This window comes from Myotis lucifugus, unplaced genomic scaffold, assembly GCF_000147115.1.
Source record: "Myotis lucifugus unplaced genomic scaffold, Myoluc2.0 scaffold_52, whole genome shotgun sequence".
NCBI classification, from domain to species: Eukaryota; Metazoa; Chordata; class Mammalia; order Chiroptera; family Vespertilionidae; genus Myotis; species Myotis lucifugus.
Window position 1 is genome coordinate 416,625 of NW_005871100.1, and position 19,762 is coordinate 436,386.

General features: G+C 34.0%; 1 protein-coding gene across 4 annotated transcripts in view; it reads left to right on the forward strand.

Moving 5' to 3' along the window:
- CD36 (CD36 molecule) overlaps positions 1-19,762 on the forward strand; it is a 60,084-nt gene that overhangs the window by 3,085 nt on the left and 37,237 nt on the right. For 2 of the 4 annotated variants that reach the window (XM_014455850.2, XM_023753818.1), the window contains exon 1: positions 16,590-16,705. The exons of 1 other annotated variant lie outside the window; for it this stretch is intronic. The gene's annotated coding sequence lies outside the window, so the exon portion shown is untranslated. Of the gene's footprint in view, positions 1-14,836; positions 14,897-16,589; positions 16,706-19,762 lie in introns of those variants that run through there. One more of the 4 variants, XM_023753817.1, reaches the window with a different exon arrangement.

The window sequence follows — 19,762 nt, forward strand, 5'->3', positions numbered from 1 at the left end:
GGTGAAAGGATTGAGAAAAGACAGACAAGAGAATGAAAGCTGATGAGGAGACAGCGCCAGCGCCCACAAGCCCTGTCTTTATTTTATAGCAGATGCCACGAGGCAAAGTAGGGGCGTGATCACGTTGTTTAAAGCATTCCCGTGAGTTTCAACCCTACTCAACTACATGCACCTAAACTCTATCACAAGGCACGTGGGGCTACGTGTTCGGACCATAGGTTCAAGCTTGGCTATGATTGCGCTGGGAGGGCCCTGCCCTCCATCTGGGACTTGCACGTAGCAATGAGAGGACCCTGTCCTTTCATTAGTCCGAAGCTTGATCCTGGCCAAAACACCGTAACCGCGCCCCACATTCAATAAATAACAGTAGGAGAGGTATAGCTGTTCTCCCCAAAACAGGTACAGGAAAAGCCTTCTCTAATTGGCTTCTGACTGAAACAGTTGAGTAGTAAGCGGGAACCCCACCTGCTCACTATGCTCCTTGAAGTCCCAGCTCCCTGAGCTTTGAGGTGTCCCAATCGTTCTTGCATGGAGGATTCATCAGAGGCACACACTTAACATTCTAACAACCCAGCTAACTATCCAGTCATAGCCAGGCAACCAGGAATGCCCTGAAATCAAAAGCTAGTCAATGGGTCATTTTTGAATTGAGCTTGGTGGGTTGCTATAGCCTGTGATGTAAGGGCAAAGAGTTATCCAGTAATATTTATAGCCAATTCATAAATCTTTGAAACCATTAACTCACCAGTGAAAACGTCATTGTTACAGTTACTATTGCGATTTTCTAGATGTTAGGCAATAAAGAGAGCTAAATTATAGGCTTCGTTTACATTCTAAGTAGGCAGGTTTCAAATGCATGTTCACAACTAGGGTAGGGGCCCACTTTGAGAAGGTATACTAAAAGTACTTAATACTTCCACATTGTATTTTATATGGAAGCATTTGAAGTACATTCCAGAAAACCTCACAGTAGAGATCACACTTTTTCCCTCTTTTGGGCAGAGTTCTGCGCACACAGTGGCCATATTATAAAATCTTCATTGAGTATGTGTGTGTATGAGGATGAATGCTCTCAACGTGAATCCCCAAAGAAGTACCACCTTAAGTGACATGGGAAAAAGTATTTTTGTCTAATTTAGCATATACTCTCATGGCTTGGTTTGTTTTCAGAATGTCCTTATTTTTATTTGGCTGCTTCTTATTCTTGTGAGTTGCATAATATTAGTATATCCACAAAATATTAGTATTTTAGCTCTCTTACATGGCAAAAAAAAAAATGTTGTAACTATTGTAAGTCTAACTTGTTCATTTTGCAAAGCCCCTCCTGATGTTGCTCTGACCTCCAGCTTTCCACAACTAGAATCTTCATTGAGGCTTTGTTCTTTATCCCAAAGACCCATGTGCATGTTGCTATGTGCTTCCTCTGAGGACTGTAAAGTCCTATAACTAAGACACAGGGTAAAAAAGTCAGGGGAGTTGCTATGGGAAAATAAGTAGGATATCTCTGGAGAGGGAGCTGCTTCTGTGTTCTTTTAAACATCACAGAGTAACCCTTCCTTCCTTCCTTTCTTCCACCCTTCCTTCTTCCCAACCTCTCTCTCTCTCTCTCTCTCTCTCTCTCTCTCTCTCTCCTTTCTTTCTTCTTTCCTACTTTCTTGCTTCCTTGCTTTTTTAAAGAAAGAACCAGGGTGAAGAGCAGCTCATTTTCAAGCTGGAGAGCTTGGCAAACACTGGCTGCAGGGTTTACTTTGGTTTAGGAATCCCACTGCCTCACTGGAGTGCCAATCAAAATTCCACAGCCATTCAAAATTCCACAGCCATTCTTGGCGACTTGGAGGTGGGGCTGCCTGATGTACAGCAGTGATTTGGCCCAGCACTTGGGACAAACACAACCAGATTCATCAGTGTTAATCCTGTTGTCTCCCAACCAGCATTTTGAAAGTGCATTAACATTGGTGGCCTTACACTTTCGCATCGGACTTCTAACTGGTAATTATGCCTATGTATTCCTTGTAAACTTATCTTGCCTAACAGTGTAGGACTCATTACTGGTGCCTGCAATACTAAAAATCTCTCACTTTGATCTGATTTTTGCTTTGTTCTTGTCCATTTTAAGCTATAGTTTCATTTTTCTCTTCTTTCAGGAAATAGAGTATATGAGATATTATAGGCATTCGAGCAACCTGTTCTAAGCTTTTAGATAAGAAGTTATATATACAAGAAAATGGATGGAACTGGTCAGGTGTAGTAACTTGACTATGATCTTGTCAGTAATAACTACAATAGTAAGTGATAAGAAGATATTCAAAATATTTGGAATGATCCATACCCTCCAATATACATGCCCTTATACTAGCTAGTATACATGCAACAATGCAGGTATATCTTAGTAGAAAAACGCACTAAAAGGGCAAATTCATGTGCAGCTATTTTTTATTTCTAAGAATATACTAAGGATTACTGTTAACTTGTAGAGGGTCACTTTTTACCTGAAGATGCAATTACAGTAATTGTCATTATGTAACTTTGGGCTCTATTACATTAAGGTTGTGAGGCAGGGTGGTTGTCTTCCAAATCTCGGAGAAAAGAATCTATCCCCCTCCTCCTTTTCTTATAGTCAATAGTAACCAGTAGAGATGCAAGCAGTTTCTACTGCTGGCGTTCCTGGAATGGCTCTAGTCAACAGGTGGCTATTGTGACCTGAGAGGTGGCTTTATTACTCTATGTTACTGCTAGGTCAGAGAACTCTTCATCATAGTGTAAACCTGACTTATGTTCCTGCATCTTTGATGCAACAGCTAACATGATAGAGAAAATGATGTTAAAAAATAACTAATGGCGCCGAAACCGGTTTGGCTCAGTGGAAAAATAACTAATGGTTAATGAGCTAAAGCCAGTTTTCAATGTGCAAATCATTCCTATGATGTTTTTTTCTTGGTAATAACTAGCTACACAGAATGATAAGGGGAAGCATAGAAAATCAGGTACTAGAATTAGGTGACATTTTATAGGTTCTAGACATAATTATTTTACTGATCACATATGACTGTTTCTAGTAGTGATCTTTTATTCTGACCTGCATTGTGATATAATGTTCTATAAGGACAAGCAATATTATATGCCTCCACTTTATTTCATTGTGATTATCTTAAATAGTTGGAAATTGAGCCTTGTGAATGAAAAGAGAGCATTGGAAATAATGATTTGCCTCAGTTGATATTGTGTGAAATTAGGGGACTGAAGAAAATGTTTAACAGAAGCAAAGACAGGAATTATTCAAGGAATAATTTATAATCTTGCTTACAGCTCACACATGTACAATTTTGTTTGACATTGGGGGGGGGGCGGGTTAGTATAGTTATTTAAGCCATCTGGACAAACTATAATTAAAAGTTCAATACAAGATCACAAGCAATTACTGATTTAAAATTGTTACCTAAATATAAGTAATTACTAGAAAAAAATTGAAATGTACAATATTTTTATATTAAAAGGCAAGGACTTTATGAATGCCAGCATTATGCAAATGACTTTGTTTTTAGAGAATTGGATTATGTGTTGCATCTCCCTTATTTATTTAGTAAATATTTGTTTGGCCAGCACAAAGTAGGTACTGACCATTTTCTGTACTTAATTTTGTCCACTTAGCTCTTTGAGAAATCAGTTTCCCCAGAATGAATGTTATTATTTAATAAATTAAGTGACTATCAATAGAGGGGAGACTTTGTGGGGGGTGGTCACTGATCTACTGGGTAATCAGGAAGTCCTCCATTGAATTTGGTATACCACAGGTTTTCATATTTCTCGCGTAAGGCTGATGAAAGATCAGTGGACTCCTAAGTATCTGAAGTCTGTGGAGTCTCAGGTTGCTTAGAAACTCAGTGACTATGGTCTTGCTATGGCAACCCAATTTATCAGGGAATGCAGAACTCACTTCACTGGCATGGTGCCAAATATTTTGCTGGTAAGAATATTTAGATCAGCCCTTTTATTATATTAGTATTTTTACTGTTTACACAAGCTAAGTAATATCACAATTTACCAAATTTTTAAAATAGTCATTTATATAGTTTATAATAGATAGAAACTACATACAAATTAAGTTTAAATTCACAATGTAATTATAGTTATTTCAAATAGATTGTCTACTGGTTACTATCCCATTTTCTAAGCCCATAGATATATATACATATATATGTATTTGCATTAAATTAAAAGCATGAGTATGTAAGACTTGCATCATATATAATCTTTGTGGTAATAGAAGATTCTGTAATTTTGACTTCTATTAATACTTCTAAACAAATAATCTATAAACTTATCCATATATATGTAGTATATTTTAATATTTTCACTTTACATTATTCACATATAAATACAATAAATATGTTACCACATTATTTCTCTTTGAAATCTATGCCTTAAATAATATACCACATAATCCAACACAAAAACATATTAGAAAGTAATTTATTTAAAAAGCTCATTTCTGCCATAATGGAAACACATTAGGGGGCATATACTCATCCTCAGTTTGAATATTTGCTCCCTGCAGTACATATTCAGCTTGTTTGCCCTTTCTGATTTGAGGCATGTTTTCAGATTTTAATGACACCTTCTTCTTTTTTTTCATATTCATGCCATATATAAGCTGTACCTCGTCATGTATTGGCATAGTATTCCTTATCTCCCTATTGATTCCAACGCTTGTGTTTATCACTCAACAGCAGAGGTAGAGCCAGCAGCCTCTCCTGAGACAGGACTGCTACAAGGTGCTAGTTACGGTCCTTTTCTCCTGGGTGTTGGCATTTATGCATTTTGTTTTGATATTTAAGAGTTCATCATATTAAAGTTTCTCCTGGGAATAAAAGAATCAGTCTGACTCAAGTTTTTTATGGCACAAGGATACATTTGGTGATTTTTTTTCATTTTTCCTTACACTTCATTCATTTCTACAGAATTCTGCAATTGATCAATATTTTTAATCCTCTATGTCCATTGAACTACTAAGCAATGCCCAGATTAATGATGATAAGACTCAACTCATAGATGGAAGCAAGAGTCAAGACAGATCTTAACCTATTTTTCTTGAATTAACTGCCATCAGAGCAGAAAAGCTGTTCTGAGAGTCCCTGTTTAAGGCAATAACAACTAGGCCACACTGACACCCACACCGGGTGCATTTGGTAGTCAGATAAAGGCCCACTGTTAACAAAATAAATGAGCAGTCCAGAGCAAATCCACTAAACAACCCAAAGGAATCTAACTATTAGCAAGGGATCACACATATTAGTCTATAAAGAGATTTAGATTGGCATGTAAACAAATTAAATGGTATATTCAAGTATACTTGGAAAGAACTTTTAATAGGCAGGAAAACAAAAACAATGTAACCACTTACTAATTATCTACATTTAATATTCAGTAACAGGTTTTTTGTGTGATTGAATTATTCTAATAAATTTTAGAAATCTTTATTTTAATTAATTATGACTCTGGCAATGGACACATAAACACAATCAGTACATAGATCATTTAAAATGTTTGAGAAAAGTTTATTTATAGGAGCTTGTCATTCATTCTTGTTGCAGTTACTCAATAAATGTCTGGAATAAAAGAAGTACTAAAACCCTTCGAAAGAATACTTTCTAATGTGGGAGAATCAGATTTTGCTTAAAGCAGATTATCTTTGTTTTTTTGTTCCATTACGTGCCTGGTATCTACAAATATTTCAAAATGCACATTTGGAAGATAACCAGTCCTTTTAAATTGGTATCAGATCATTTGGAAAAGTAAAGTTATCTCCTCTTCTAACAATTTATCTCCTAACAAAGAATTTACCGTACCTATGTCTCTTTTTAATCTATGCTTGTGATACCTATAGTATAGGTTCTTCAGCATCTACGGTGTAGAAATCATATTGCAGGGATATTTTTTCTTTCTTTTTTTGTTTTAGAGGCTTACTCGTTAGATAATGTTTTATGATAACACTTTTGGTGAGATGGTTCACTTGTTTACAGTGTATGAGCTAAGGCCAACGTTCCACATAGGTTCTGAGAGTAACAGTTTGGGTGCTTTCAACTCAAACTAGCTGAATCAATATGGGGACGTGGGGGGCCCATATAATGGAAAACCGCGGAATTAGTCCTCTTCAGGCACAGCTGGGTCAAACCGCTGGCTCTTTCTTCTTCACTTTCTCATTCTTAACTTGGGTGTTGGCTTTGATCCAGGGTGACTTTCCATGAAGCTCTAAAATGGCTCCCAGCAATATGAGCACAGGTTGAGGATGGGGTTGGGAAAGAGATGATAATAGAAAAATTGGTTTCCACCAATACTGAACAAAAAGAACATAGGCTTTGTGAGTCCTGGGGGGAAATGCATGTTCTATAACACTCGCTATTGAATTAAATAAAGAAAAATGTTAAATAGAATATTGGCATCCTTAATGGCAATACCATGTTAATACATATTTTATAAATCAAACTATGGAGGCAGCTTTTGAATCTTTCCTTCTGAGCTCAATATTAAAGAGCATCTCTGAAAGCAAAGTCAGCCATTCATGGTCTGGAACCCAGACGGCTGCTCTCTACACAGCATGCACTAAAGACCCGAGGCTCTTAAGTTCTTAGAGAAATGTTACCTTTTCTTCTTTCTGGGAAATGGAAGTATCTCTTAAGGACTATGGTTTAGTCCATTGAAATAGCTGAATTTAGTCAGATTTATTTATTATGTTTCATCCTCAACTAAAAATTGAAACCAAGTCCCCAAAACACATCTTAATACTTACATATTGGAATTTTTTTCAAAACACAGTTTCAATTTTATTCACTTAGGATTGGATGAAGATTGTCATATGCAAGGTAGAAAAAAAACAACAGGTTTTTCAAGTAATTTGCACCAAAAGACTTGGAAATCACCACAGTATTATTTACCCCTAATCTAACTGACATGGCTGATAAGCCAGAAAAAAATTTAGTAAATAGCATAAATTTATCTTAATCGTCAATTTTTAGTTTCATAGGTTGGAGAATTTAAATATTTTCTACTACACACAATGGTAAATACAAAGTTAAAAATAAGTGGCAGAATAAAGTTTGTTTGGACTAAACTGTTTTTTGGTGATATTTGGAAACCCATGATTGTGTATTGAACTGCCATTGGAGGTGGGATGCCTTTCAAAACAGAAATATTATAAAATCTGTGGGTGTGTGAGCATCTCCATAAAAGGAGTGAAGGACCAAAGATTTCTGCTGATTTAAGGATAGCTGTGCTTTTGTAAGTGAAATTACAATAAGTCAATTTGGACATAATTCCAAATTTACATACCGAAAACTATTTGAAAGACTATTAGATAAAAATGAGTTGTCATATAAAAGTCAATTAGGACAGATAAATGTAGGTAATTAAGGAAGAACAGAAGGAAAATTTAAAAAGAGAAAAGAGTTTATGCTGAAGCTTATAAAAACAAGCTTATAAAAACAATATTTGGGACACGCCTCTTTCTAACATGGACAATGTTTAATGGTTTTAAATTTTGAGTTGCATAAAATGTGGACTTATTTCACCTCCAGATTTTACTCACTGTAGCCTTCTGTCTTCCAACCTTCTGTGGTTACCCAATTTCCCCTGAGGAGTTATAGAAAATGAGAGGAAAAACAGGCCTAGCAACAAGCTTGGATAATGTCCAGAAACTGTTTTCAGTCCTTGGAATACATGGAGGATGCTGCTGCAAGCCTTGTATATATGCAGCTTGGGAAAACAATAATATTCTCAGCGTATTCACTATGAACAGGAAAGCACTGTGTTGTTAACAAAAGGAGTTTTACAAATACACAGAAACATACTCAGACAACAGAGCATCTCAGTTCACACTTTATCTTTGCCCATAAACTGGAAGCATTGTGGAGTAGGATAGTAGGTCTACCTAAATACCACAACTGAGAGACCTCAAATCCAAGGGAACAGTTGTGCCCTAGCAGGTTAGATGCACTGATTGAGCAGGGTAAAACTCGCAGGAATAGCAGAGGTGTTGAAGGGTGACATTCCATAGCAATTCAGATCCCATACCTATTGTTTATTTAAATCAGACCGTCGGAGCAAAAGAGAAGAGTGACATTCAAATGTCTGAAAGGGGACGGTCACAGTAAACATGTTTTGAGTCCTTTGGTGTTTGTTGTAGAACAAGGAACATAACAAACACTTGCATAAAGACAGAATTGATGCCACCTAAATCTAACTAGTAGTTAGAAGGATGGATTATTTATTCCTACGTAACCACAAGGTAAATTCCTTTATCAAGTCCAGTTCCTATGCTCCATAATGCTAAGCAAACTTTAATGCAGATACTAGTGTCAGGGCTAAAATGAAGTTTAATAGGTCAAACTTCCCTATTTCTCCAAATTTAAGTGTGGAGGTTCCAAAGGGAGGATTTTACTCTGCCTCTGAAAAATGTTCATGGCACTCATTTAAGCAGATAACCAGCTATCACAGACACACATGCAGGACATGTGCAGGGTTTTGATATTTTAGAATTATTCTGAATTTATATGATATCTGTCTTATACCTTATAGAGTAGTAGTCTGCCACTATTTATTCTGTCTGAATTCTAAATTCTATAATTCCTAGAATGTAAAAAAGAATTTAAATGAGCCATGACATTTCAGAGAAACATTTGCTTCTTGGAAATCTTAGGAATATATTTCAAGTTCTTACAAGGGGTTAATCTGAGAAGTAGCCTCTAAAACAAGCCCGCTGGTCTTTTGGGAGACAGAAACCCCTGGTTTTTCCAAGATCCCACTGAGAATCAACTTGGAAAATGATGGTTTGATTTCACTCTAGGTTTTGATAGACTGCTTTATAGTTCTTTAAAATTCCTAGCAGAAGCTGCTGTGGCACTCAAATACAGCAGGGTTTGTGCCACATGGTTCTTCCAAGTGTAAGGGAGAAGGATCAAATTTCTCCATCCCAAAAGGAGAGAGAGAGAGAGAGAGAAGAGAGAGAGAGAGAGAGAGAGAGAGAGAGAGAGAGAGAGAGAAAGATCTAAAATGGATTATTTCCTGTGTAGTGATTTTTAAAATAAAGAATTGTTATACAATGTGGTTCTTAGAAACTTTTTGTTCAGCTTTAAAAAGAAATCTAGCCTGGCTGGCATGGCTCAGTGGTTGAGTGTCGGCCTATGAACCAGGAGGTCAGGGTTTGATTCCCAGTGTGGGGGGGTGTAGGAGGCAGCCGATCAATGGTTCTCTCTCATCATTTATGTTTCTTTGTCTCTCTCCCTCTCCTTTCCTCTCTGAAATCAATAAAAATACATTTTAAAAAATAAAAAGAAATGTAATTAGGTATGCTTCCAAGTCCTTAAAAAGTGTGTTAAACTTGGAGTGCGGGAAACGAGTTAAGTCGGCTCGCGTGAATTGCGCGTACTCCGCGGGAGCCGTCTTTAACTCGGTTCATATAGATTTGCGGTGGAGTGCGGGAAACGTGTAAACTCGGGCCGATTGTAACTGCGTATTACCAAATATTTGTTTGTAATCCACCCTTTTGGTGGATGGAACAAAACCAAAAGACAGAGCCATCTTATATTTTGGCGGGAAATTCACCCGCACTCCAAGTGTTAAGTGTGTGTGTGTGTGTGTGTGTAGATGTATGTGTGTTTAACGCTTTCAGAAATCTGATGCTCAAGTGTTGGATATCTTTAAATTTAAAATAACAGACTGTCAGGTGGCATAAATGTTAATATAATTAAATTTTCCAAGACAGACTTGCTGGTGTGGTATGTGTTTTCATTAAATGGAACAAAATCACTTTGTCTCATTACCTATCTGATTTCTTTATATAATTTTTATGTTTTTATATATTGATCATGCTCTTTAACTTTTTAAATGTTGCTTAAACAGAATAACAAAAACTTGATATTATTTTAGCGTCTTAAAGCAAATCATTTTGATCAAGCTATGGACCAATGCAAATGTAAACTGACTTCTCTATCTCTTCTTAAAAATATTTTCTTTATTTCATTTTTAAAATCCCACTTTAGGGATTATTTCTAACCTAGATTACATTTATCAACATTAAAATTTGTTTTACCTCAATTCAATGAGCTTTCTATATTTCTGCTCTGTAAATATTGATTGCATAATTTTTTTCTAAACTTTTTTTTATTTGGCATTCATTAACTAAAAGCTAGCTTTTGTTATTGACTTTTTTCCTATTATTTCACCACTGTTTTTGAGGCCTAGTTATTCTTTTACCTGAATATTTGTTTCCCCTTTCCCAATAATTTTCCATCTACCAAAGAAATACGAAATTTACTGAGTACTATGTTTATTATAACATTTCCTTATGTTTCTCAGTATCATTTAAATGTTGACTTTCCCCCCTCTCCTTAGAAAGTTAAGTCAGCTGTGCAACCATTTCAAGTAAAGATTGGCTCTATCAACATATTTAGATGGCCTATGAAATTTACCTATTGATCTAACCCTACCACATGAGAACTATCCACAGAGGTGCTCTCTCTTTAATTTCTCTTTTACACACACCTCTTACCAGGGCTTCTTTTAAACATATGGGTAAGTTTATTTTATATTTTTAATGCAGTATGTTTGCTTTCATCCCTGTTTCAGGTCATTAGAGTACATGGTTTAAATCTAAACTTTACTCTGAAATTCTTCATATTATCTTTAATAATGTTTTGAAATATTATTTTAAAGGTGATATTAAAACCCTCCATATTAGACTCTCAAGCTTTCACTGGCATTACATTATACCATTGAGTCTTGTGCATTTAACATTCTCTTATTAAATTATGTTCATATATATTTATTCATTTTTTTATTTCTACATGTAAATCCCCTCTTCACCAGACTAAGCAAGTAGGACATGTCACTGGTTTAATGTTTTTATAAATGAACATGGCAGAAAATGAAAAAATAGATGTATGTTCATATATATATATATATATACACACATACATATATATATACACACACACACATACACACATATGTAACAGGTATATTATACATGTGCATAAATATGTATGTGTGTATATATATCTCCATGATTAATTATACCCAAGAATTAAAGTGCTAAAACAAATTTTACCTTAAGAGTTTTACACTGGTAACTAATATTTTGAGGTAGTTTACATGTCTTTAGAATAGATCTTGTTTTAATCTCAAAATAATTCTGTTAATTGCCACTTACAGAATATGATCACTGTTCATTCCTTGTTTATTGTGTTTAGATACATTTTCCTCTTAATACAATATCAAATATCACACAATTATTTTAAACTAGAGGCCCAATGCATGAAGTTCGTGCAAGGGGCTCGGTCCTCGCAGCCACGGCAGCTGCCTCTGTCTCGGTCCTCGCAGCCGTGGCTTCATCCGGAAGGTTGTCTGGAAGGTCATCTGGTCTAAATAGCATATTATGCTTTTATTATTATAGATTATTATTCAATTTGTATAAATGTGTTGAAAAGAATATGTAAAACTGGTATTAGCCAAGAACTTATTTATCTTTTCTTTTTTTTCTCAGAAAAGTGTATAGGATCTCAGGCTATGTGGGTATTAATCCTTGTTTGGCATGTTTTAAAGGGTGACCTCAGCTAGCTGTCTAAAAAACCTAGTAAGATGATATGATAGGTCAATGAGGTAACCTAACACATGCGAACTACTTAGTTTAAGAGTTAGCAGATAGCAAGCCCCCAATATATGTAAACTCTGTTATTGAATCACCATCATAATCCATGTCTTTGATTATTTATAAAATCTACAATTATAACATATATTATACTAACATTCTTTTCATTTGCCGAATTGTAAAACAATTAATTAATTAAGAATCTTTACTACATAGATCCTACATATAGCTTTACATTTTTCAATGTATTTTTTAATATATTTTTCTTTTTATTGTTTAAAGTATTACAATAGCAGTACATATGTAAATGTACCATCTGATTTGATCTTCAACTCAAGTGTAGGTAGGCTTTATAGTTATATACTGTTTGACAAGAAGGGAAATCAGCAATATGATTACTATGTGTTGCCCAGTTCACAATTCTATTATTGTTAATAAAGCTGTGATCAGCACGTGGGCCATGTGATCCTTCTTCTAGGACTCGTATAATTCAACTGTCATCTGCTTCTTGAATATGTTGCAATATTTATCTTACCCAACTTTAGTCTTCCCTTTTTACTTCACGTGTTAAATTCCATGAGTCAGCTTATCTAAAAGTATGTTATAAAGGATTTTTAAGAACCTTACAAATGCTAGAGTAAATTTTCTTTATTCTGCTTATATTGTTGAAGTAGAAAAAAACTTTCAAAGCATGATTCAATACTTAAAAAAAATACTATGAAAGTTAAGGGCATAAAAATGGAAAAATTTGGTAATTTAAAAATATAATAGTTTGGTGAAGGCCAAGGAAGGCCAACATTACAAAGTTTTCATACAAATAATAAATAAAAGTAAAAATACAATAAAAATGAAGTTAACATAACTAATGGACACAGACACTGGGGCGGTGGGGGCTTGCCCAGGCTGGGAAGGGATGGGAGAGGGGGTCAACTGGGGAAAAAGGAGACATATGTAAAACTCTAGACAATAAAATAAAAATAAGAAATAAGAATAAAAAATAAAAAAGAACTGTGAAATGTGAAAAATAATGAAGTTAAAAAATTTTTAACATTTTTTAAATTGTCAAATGTTAGAAGACTATTTCCTTACTATTAATAAGGACAAAAATACCCATGCAAAAGAATAAATAAGGACATTATCACAAATATTTTAAAATATAAATAGCTAACATACTTAAGAAAATAGGTTAAACTTCACTAAAATATTTACCAATAAAAAAGAACTTGTTACTCCTAGCCGGCTTGGCTCAGTGGATAGAGCATCAGCCTGTGGACTGAAGGGTCCTGGGTTCGATTCCAGCCAAGGGTCCTGGTTTGTGGGCTCGATCCCCAGTAGGGGGTATGCAGGAGGCAGCCGATCAATGAGTCTATCTCATCATTGATGTTTCTCTCTCCTCCCTTCCTCTTTGAAATCAATAAAGAAATATATTTTAAAAAATAAACTTGTTAACAAACTTAAAATTCTGAATAAACCAGTTTGAGTGATGTGTGAAGATAGGCAATCTCATACATTGTGTACATGTATGAGCAGAAATTTAGTGAAACTTTCCTTATCAAAATAAAGTTCACATTTTTTACTTAGAAATTATACTTTCTGCAGTTTACAGTCTTAAACAAAACTATATGTACATGAATTTTCAGCATTGTTTTTTATAAGATCAAGATTTAGAAGCAATTAAAAATGTCTTAAATAGGAGACTGATCATTAAAACACTATATTATTTTTGTGAACTATCTTTTAATTTTATAAAAGAGTTTCTTCATGATAGGGTATCTCCAAGGCACATAATATGAGAATAGACAAGTTGCAGAAAGTATGATTCAGTATATATGTTATCCCATATACATATGTATATAATGTTAAAATTAATAAAATTACTGGGGTGGAGAGAACATATCTAAAATGTTTTACTTCTGAGGAATAGAATTAGGGGTTGAAAAAACTTCTTATTTTATATCTTTCTATAATTTTCAATATTTCTTAGTTGTATATAATAATTTGATAAATTCTCTAAAATAAAAATGTGCTTAATAGTCAATGATCACCATAGCAATCATTTATGAAACAAGTACTTTATGTCAGATACTGCACAGAGTCCTTCATATCATCACTCTCAGTCTTTACAAAAATTCTAAAGGAGATATTTTCATTGTGACTAAGAGAGGCAAAGCAGTTAGGAGGTGATGGATGCCAAGTTCAAACTCAGGACCATTCACTTTCACATCTAATGTTCTATCCCAATCAAACAATGGCATATTTATAGTAGGAACAAAGCAGCATAATAACCCTGGATTTCTGGATATTCTCACCCCTTTGAAATATTGTTATGGTTAAGATCATTGTTGTGTGAGGTCATTCATTCAACCAGCTTGAGCCTGGTCTGTGCTTTAGGGATTTAGCAGTAAACTAAACAATGTGTCCCCCTTGTCACCCTCCTCACAGAGCCGACATTCCAGCTAATGCAGAGACAGGACAAGAAAATAGGTCGAGTGTATGTCTCGTGCTGCTATGCTATATAATCTGCAGGAAAAAAAGTGGAGAAGGGAGAAGGGCAGGAGCCCAGTTGGAAGGGAAACATAGTTAAGTGCGCAGTAGTCAGGCCCCTGTCAAGTATTGCACAAAACTCACCTCATTTCATTCTTATCATCACCCTCTTATTTTGTTTTCTCCACTTTTTGATTAAGAACATAAGAAGAAGTAGTTATATAAATCCTCAGTGATTATAAAATCAGAATTCATTTATGTCTGTCTGATTCCAAACCCTATGCGGTCTCTCACAAAAAAAGAGTTCCTAAAGAAACTGTGCCTAAATTGACTTTATTATATTGAAAAAATGTATCCTTTGTTCTGCCAAAAGTATCTAGCGCGATAGCGGATTTACATAAGGCAAGGGTGTACTGTCATATAAAGCCTATCCCTTCAAAACACTGTGGGTACATAATCTTGTAAAAATGAAAACCTCAACATTCTTTACTCTAAAATGGATACAGCAATTTCCTGCCTTGCTGCTCAAGGTGTATATTTTGCTCAAAATCTAAATATATGATTGTAGATTTTACTTAGCTGTGCGCTTTCCGGGCCTGTGTGCTAAGCCACTCAGGAGCTGTCCTCTACGGGACTGAACACTTAAACAGCTGCTTCTGGGAATGTAAATTTGATTCTTTGGACTGCTCATGGGAGTGTGTGACATTTTCCTCTCCAGAGACAGCGGAATTGGATGGGTGGCATTAGGCTTCTGATTAAATAGTGATCCAAGTAAGTTCAAGGCCAATTTAGGCATCGATTTTGCATGTATTTATTCTGATATGTCTTTCTCTAACACTGTTCATAGTTTCCTTATAATCCAACTATTTTTCAATATGTTTAAAATATACTCGTTTTTTAAACCATTCTATCTGAACTCCTGTGTTGGTGAGCTATTTCTGGATTGTCATAGTTGTATGCGTGTGTGTGTTTTATATGTGTGTGTGTGTTTGCGAGAGAGAATTAGGTTGAGAATAAAATATATCAGAGCATTTTAAATAAAATTGATATGCTTAATCAAAATATTTAATTTGCTTTTATAAGGAAATCATCTTTTTAAGGTAACTAAAAATCTCTGTAAGTTATTCTTTTAAAATGAAAAGCATAAATTATAATGAAATTGTGCAAGGCCATTTCTACATTAACCTAATTAAGCAGTCTGAAAACTGAGGGGGGGGAAATCCCAAAATACATACAATATTTTATAACATGTTGTTAATTTTTAAATAAATGTGTCAGTAAAAATGCCTTGGAAAAAGAAAGCAATACATGAGAAAATATTTTAAAAAGAGTGCTTTGGATTCCTTCCTTCAGTTGTACTGCTAACATATGATAGGATTCCCTGCATGCCCAGGGGGACTAGCAGGAGCAAGCCAATGATAAGGACTGGCTAAAATATGATGTAATGAACTAAGTATATCTCTGCCTGTTTTTGTCCTGTTGCTTTATTTCAAGGTTGACTTGGAAGCATTTATTAAAGGCCTGTCTGACAGGTGACAGTTTAACCTTCTGAATAATTTGATTTTGCCTGTAGGATTATGAAAATTTCTTTGTAAGAATGGATTCTTAAGATTGAGGGTCCTCCCCCCCCCCCCCCCCCCAAAGTGCAAGGCCTTCTATTTTGGCTAGATATAAAATGAATGACGTTCTTTTAAAGTAACTCATGTATCTACTTTTTAATATATATATTAAAAGATCATTCTAAATAGTAATTCTATTTACAAGTTATTTGATCATTGTATTTTGGCTGAAAACAAATTAAGAGAAGCTTAATATTGTGAATTTTGTAGGTGGATTTTGCTGTCCCCATGAAATTTTTATAGGACTCACAGAACATGATAAATAGTTAAGAACTTCCAGTTAGAACAATGGGCCATTTCCTTTTTTAGAGTCTGTTTGTCATCTTTGCTGATTGACAGAGTCTCCAACTGTTTTCAAGATATTAGTCTCGATGCACTTCAGGTTCATGCTGTACAGAAGAGTGTGCTCTATTTAAACCTCATGAAATGAGCTTGGCGAGCTGGTCATGACAGTGAAGGGAACCTCTCATTACTCTCCCTAATTTACATTCCTCACACCCGTACCCCTAGTTCATCGTTTGGAGTAATGACTGTGGGGAAACAGAATGTATCACATGCAGCTTCAGTTCTTTTTCCGCCCTGGCCTCTGACTTAGTTGGATAGGCAAATGGCCAAGAGTAAATAACTAAAATGCTGCTGTGTATCTCAGATATAGGTAAGGGGTCCTTTCCAGACCACAAAAATAGACCGTTAAGAGCCATACCAGTTGTGTGATGTGTGTGGGTTTTTTTTCTTTTTCTTTTTTTTAAATTCCTCTGGCAACAAACCACTCACTGGGATTTGACGGAGGTTGTGGTACTTTTTTTTTTTTTTTTTTTTTAAGCATATTTAAACTCACACACTTTGTAATGAGGATTTCAGTGCAGGGTTTTTTCTGCAGAATACCATTTGATCCTACTAAGAATTGTCTGTTCAAATGTTGGAGCACTTGATTGAAAAATCCTTCTTAGCTTTTTAAAAGGTAAGTCATATGATTTTTTTTTAACATAAGAGATTTCTATCTCCCAAATGATGGATGACACTACTATATAAATACTCTTAAGAAGTTATATAACAACAACAAAAAGCAGTAGCTGTTTTGTTAGTCACTAGGCTTTATTTAAAAATTAGGTTTGTGTTGTTTTCTAAGTTATCAACATCAATTTTCTACATTTTATGTTTTAAAAAATATTAAAACCTTGTTTAATGCTCAATGACATTTCACTTCTTGATATTTAAAATTTTATGTTTTTCTGTAAACATTTATTTGTTAATATTTAAAATGATTTACAATACATTTAGATTATTATAAAACTTACATTGTATACTTAGGCTACTTATACATGATTTTTAATTTAAATTATAAATAGAAACAATCATAAATGAAATCAATATAGTAGAATTAGTTGTTATAAATGACTTGCCACTCTTATGTCAACATGCTATCTTATATACAATTGTTAACTACTTATTACTTTATAGAATATTAACATACTTAATTTTCTATCTGAATTACACAATTTTGGTGAATTTGACTTTGCATGGTTAAATACAATGTATATTTAGATATGTTATGAGTAACTATTTTTTAAATTAACAAACATTATAATTGTTCTGGGAATGGTAAATTATATTAATTCCAAATAATGATTCTAGATTTTATCACTAGCCCAAGTGTAAATTATATAAAATTTGTTAGCAGACTAAAAATAAAACAAAACTGATGTTTTGGGCTATTACAAATATTAAAATATTATTTTATTGAATCATGATACCAAGTATAAATAAAAGATAAATTATTCTGAAGAAATTAAAAAGTTTCAATTTAATTACACTAAATGAATCCATCTATAACTGTAAATGGCATAAATTCTTTAGAGTGAATCTCAAATAATTACTTGGATTATCAAGTAACATATTGAAATTTATTTTTAAATTATTTGCATGTACTTTTTAGTCCATTCCTATATGATTGTAAGTTAGTAATGTTTTATTTTGTTTTAGTACAGAGTTATTTTTATTCAATTTCTAAGTATGTATCTTTTATAGTATTCCTACCAAGTTTCTCTGGATCCATCAGAAGTTTTATATTCTTTACCCAAACAAACCTCACAAGTCTAAACCCTTGCCAGTAATGTCTCCTGGATCTAAAAGAAACATTGCTTATAATATTGGTTTGCAAAATAACCAAAATTAAACTTTTTAAAGTTTTGTTATATAGAGACTCCAGCAGTCCATTGAAACTTACGAAATAAGAAATATGAAGACATTTTTTTCATTTACCAGAATTATTATTAAACCAGAACAATACATCAAACACACAGTCATCATATAATGGATTAACCTGGGCGGAATATCATAATTATAATTGGAGAGATACTTGGACAGAGTGTACTGAAAATTTTGAAATTTACCTCTGAAATTATTATAGTTGCCACCCTTATTTTTGTAGGAAAATATCTGGTCATGGTTACTCAAACACATTTGAATCTTATGGATCCTTTTGTTCCTGAAGGAACTCACTTTATAACTTTTTTTCTGATCTAATCACAATGTGTTTTCGTTCACTGGCCCAAGTCATGGCTAAAAGTTTCAAGTAGCATTTTCTAACCTAGTAGTTTCCTTCCATTTGCATGTTATTCTAAGTTTCTGTATATAAAAAGTTTAAATCATTTTATCAGATTATGTTGTAAACTAAATGTTTTGCAAATAATCATTCTTATTTGCATAAACTGTATACATTTATCAGACTTTTTATAATAATACTTTACTTGGTCAATATGAAATAACATTATGCTATAGTTGTTTAACATAATGTTTTATAACATTTCAAAATAACAATAACATTTGCTGTGATAGGAATTTTTTATATATTACCTCATTTAATTTTGTTTTCTACCTTATTTAATGTACAATAAACCCATTTTAGAGAAAGTTGAGTCATAACAGAGGCGTATGTGGACTGTTTTGCTATGTTAAGGAAATTGGAAGGAAAGCTTACAGATAGAATAGGAGATTTGAGGTACTAGTCACTCATGCGTAAGAAAATGTCATCCAGGTCTTGACATTCATTTATGATACAAGTACTCTTATCATCTGAAACGTTTTCAAGTTTTGTAGTTCACATCCCAGGAAATTTTACCTCTGGACCATCCTTTTTTCCTGGATGGAGTTTCCCAGGACACCCACACATGGGAATAACTGCAGATTCTCTAGGAATATTCTGATTTTCTGACCTATGTATTGGAGACACTTCTCTACCACCAGGTTCTCAACATAGTGGAAAGGCATAATGGTCATAAAGTCATTCTAGAAATACTCTGATGATTTAACAGTTAAAATAGAAAAAAGAAAAATTCCATTCTTCTTTCTTCTTTTAAATATAACCCAAGGGAATAAAATACCCTCACTAATTCTACAGAAGGAATTGGATTTATAATCTAAAAACTGAGAGGATACAGCTAATTTCCCTGTAGACTCATGAAAGGTATAATAGTGACATCTTCAAACAGGCCTTTTAATTTCTTTTTCTTCCTTACAGAAGTCTCAATAAGTTTTCTTTTCTGTACCTGTGATCAATCTTTGCTTTCTAAACTTAGGTACTTTACGCAAGAAGCAAAGTATTACAGATATCAATGTCTTCTCTATTTTGTATGAAGGAAAATAATAAATAAAGAATAAGAATTGATCCTAAGTTAGCAAATGAAATAAATTTGCTACTTTACCTACTTTAATATGTAAGGAGCTGTGTTATTAAGAAAAACCAGTGTGTAAGACACAAATTTTGCATGCTCTCAACATCTAAATTTGAAAGAAAAGTGGGGATAAACTACACTTTTTTTCCCCCTGAGGGTAAACATAAGTGGAGGCACTGTTAAGTAGAATGTGTGAAGGAGTCTGAACTTTTCCCTTATTTACACAATACATGTCTTACATAATATATTAGGCCCTCCTCTGCCTCACGTGAGTAAAACTGATTGTAATTTTGTAAATAGGAAGCATAAGGTTAAAGTGTAATTATAGTAGCTATAATTAATTA